The sequence below is a fragment of the Rhinolophus sinicus genome, chromosome 3 (assembly GCF_057876585.1).
Source record: "Rhinolophus sinicus isolate RSI-liver-muscle chromosome 3, RSI-T2T, whole genome shotgun sequence".
In the NCBI taxonomy this organism is placed as follows: domain Eukaryota; kingdom Metazoa; phylum Chordata; class Mammalia; order Chiroptera; family Rhinolophidae; genus Rhinolophus; species Rhinolophus sinicus.
The window spans coordinates 38,510,432-38,514,158 of record NC_142503.1 but is presented as its reverse complement, the minus strand read 5'-3'; the positions used below and the strand labels follow the sequence as shown (position 1 = coordinate 38,514,158).

The 3,727-nt window shown below is 34.1% G+C and overlaps 1 protein-coding gene across 3 annotated transcripts in view; it reads left to right on the top strand.

Annotated features, from left to right (window-relative positions):
• PDE4D (phosphodiesterase 4D) overlaps window positions 1-3,727 on the top strand; it is a 1,272,577-nt gene that overhangs the window by 30,336 nt on the left and 1,238,514 nt on the right. The gene's annotated exons all lie outside the window — the stretch shown is intronic.

Here is a 3,727-nt window from a genome sequence, read left to right as displayed (position 1 = left end):
GTGAGTAATCCTGACTTTTTTTTTTAAACTCAGTAAATTAATTACATGACCTGAGAGGGAGTAATTTTAATGAGAAAATACTGAATTTGCAGATGATTCATTTTCAAGGTGCTGTTTTATATGTATCAAGTTCAATGCAATTTATCTTAAAGCTTCTGAGACCTGGCAGGGTTACTCCAGCGTTTTGCCATGAATCACAATCAAGCTGCCTTTGGAAGGCGGCTGTTCTGTGCATTTGTAGCCCTGTTTGCTTGATGGGGTCAGTAGAGTGATAAAGGTCCAGCATGAGTCTGTTAAAACAGGCTTCTGGTGTCAAGGCAATGGCTGAGAGAGCACTTGAGTCAGGCAAGTTTTAAGATTTCTCCCCCAGTGTCCTAAATTGGGAGAGAGCAACAAATGATAAGCAATCCTTTTGGGACACAGGTACACGGCAGTTAGAACGCCGAAGAATGAGAAATGTAAAAGGAGGGCAATAATACTTTTTTTCACCGTCATTTGAAACTGTACTAAGACATTCTCTATAGATAACTAGAAAATTGTTCTATGTATAAAAATGTTCCTCAGTGGTTTTGTTTACGTGGTAGAGAGCTGAATGAGAAATCACTGGCTTGTTTTTAAAAGCCTTAGAAAAAGTATATTAAACACACACAGACACAACCATAACAGAAGAAAGTATGTGGATTGGAATTTGTGGTTGGAGCAGATCAAATTATCCCAGGGAAGCTGTTAGGTTTGTGTAATTTTGGGGGTGACCTGAGTTGCTAACAAGTTTTAAGGTATGGCTAGAGCAGACTGAAATGAGAAACTAGAAAACATCAGCGTTTAATTACCTTTTATAGCATACACTACAGGATAGAATTAATACTTAGTATGGACTGGTTAGTCTAAGCAGTTTACTTTGTTACTTTGAAAACATTATTGATTTCTCCCAGCCTATCATTAAAAAAAAGAAAAAAAAGAAAATAGGGGTCTTGCTTATAAAGTTACCGCTTAGAAATAATTTTTCCCCCTCCCAAATAATTTTTTATACTTTTTCTTAAAACAGTACAACACCAGGCAATTTCTAATAATTTTGGGTTATTTTCCAGTTTGCTTTTTGTCTAATTTTTTCCTCTTTTTCGTATAGATGTAACTGTATATATGTTTGTGCTATGTATAAGCCTCATGCATAAATCTTTTGAACAGTTTTTTTTTTTAAATCATGGGTCTTTGTGGCAAATATAAACTTATAACAGCTATTGTAATTACTTGCCAATTCTTATAAAAATATTATTTATACTCAAAAGCAGTTTATTTTCGGTTGCACCTATTTAAATGACATACATGATTTAGCTGGTAGGAGAGAAATATAAGTTATGTTTTTGCAAAACTTTTATGTTTAACATCATACTGGAAATGCAAAGTTTTGTTGTTAGAAATATTTTGCTTTCTGAAATATGATCCCATTTAGGTCACTCCAGTAGATGAGATTCATAAAAGGAAAGAAAAATAATCAACATAGAATTCCTTTCTGTATCAACCAAATGTATATTACTTTTTAAAGAAAAGTAATTCTAATACATTCTTTGAGAAACACATTTGCTTTATAAAGAAATGGTATGAGTTCCTTTATTGAGATAGAAAAGCGAGTTCATTTATTGAGTTTCCATAGCCAGAGACAAAATAGTAATATTTGATTCGCTCACTCTGCATTCCTAACTGTATTAGTGGAAGAAAACGATGCATCTATAAAAGGAATATAATCACATCCCTCAAGGTGGTCTGGGGCCTGTCTAGTGTTAGAAGGAGTGAGGGGGCTAGCTGCTTTATCTGAACTTGCTTCTGTCCTCTAACTTGGCTCCTCTTCTTGTCGTAGAATTTGTATAGTTTTTTTCTTGATGTAGCAGTCACCTTCCCTTGTACTTTTTCCTGCCTTCGTTCTTTGTATTAACTTTCTTGGGCTGTCATGGAGATGAATCAAATAAAAACGACATATGCTTAATTGTCAAACCTTAATAAGCTGCCCATACAATTCAGGTGTTTAGAGCCAGGCAAGTAGAGCTAAGAGAAATTGTGGTGAATTGCATACTAGGAATATTAACCTCTTGCACGGGTGCTTCCTCCAGGACCTCCATCTTTTCAGTTCTCCCTGAGATGCCAGGGTGAAATCTTTGTTGTGAATGGGCGGGATAGTAAGAAAAGCAAGAGTAGAAGAGTGCCAGGCGCCCAGGGGACAGAGAGCTGTGGGCAAGACACTGTGGGAGACGGAAATATCTCCAAAACAGCAATAGCTGATCTTTCTTCTCTCTACTCCTCTTTATTTTGTAAAGCCATTTTTATCTGACTGTGGAAGTTCTTTGCAGATAAGATTCTGTAAAACTATGCATATCTGCCTTAGACAGATGGATTTGACATAAGATGTATCCAAAAAGGAATGTATTACATCATGAACTTGCAAACTGTTCATGAACACACATTGGCATTTGGAAACTATTAATACTGCCTACTAAAGGAATGACATAAATTCAAATTGAAAAAAAATATTATTTTTGTTTGAATTACATTTTCCAGTGTTTTATTTGGTGAATTTTGCTTTTGGAAAGGCTAGCTCTTCTCTAAGACATTTTTTCCAGTGTTATATAGTATATAATGAACTAAACTTATGGCTTAATTTTGCCCCCAAATTTAATTATTCCTAGGTAGCTTTATTCAAAAAAGTTGCTTCCCCACCTTGAGCATGTTTTAAAGAACACAGAGCAAAACAAATACCCCACCTTCATACACAACACCACAAAGAGCCAAATGGTTTAGATTTGTATAGTTCCCTTCTTTTGTGGAGCTCAACACTACACTGGTGGAGGAGGAGCTTTCATTTAATTTAAAAATAATTAGTCATTCAATTTAATTATATAATGTATACAGGTAATATAATTCCCCATTATATTAGTCACTAGCCAAAATTATGTCCCTCCAATTTCCAATTTCTTTTCTTTATTTTTTTTTTATTTTTAAAATGTATTGGGGTGACAATTGTTAGTAAAGTTACATCAATTTCAGGAAGCAGAATGGCTTAGTGAATTAATCTTGGTCAGTGAGAATATGCTCAGGTCATTAAATTTTTCCAAGCCTCAGTCTCTATGTCTATAAAATTAAAATAATAATAAATGTCCTGGTATTTTACCGTATTAGTGAATATCACAGCATGATGAGAAAGCTCATGAAAGAATGTTCTAATTTTTTGTACATCATAATGTACTGTATAACTATAGAATATTCTTATTACAGAAGTTGGTAGCACTAGTTACCTTCCTTTGCTTCTAAAAGCATATTCCCAGTATTGGATAAATACTTTTTAAAGCAAAGAAAATCTTTACTGTTTCATCTTGAAAAGTTACAAAGACTCTTAGAGCCCCAGTCCTTATCTGTCTGTTACTTGAGTATAAAAAATACCAGTAGGGTTACTGTGACAAGTAAATGTGGCATTGTATGTGGAAACATATTTAGTATACTTCTTAAGTGCCACGTAAATATTACTTATGACAGCTATTTTCAGTATATTAATAAAAGTATAAATGGTCAATTTTTAAAATGAAAAATACCAGATACATTTCTTACGGATTAGTTTAACATTCTAAGCTATGTCTGTCTCCCTCAGGATGTATTTTCTTGTTGGTTAAGCTTGTGCTGTGACTTTACTTCCACTTAGATATAGCACTAAGCCAAGAGTCAGATAAGCATTCCTTCACAG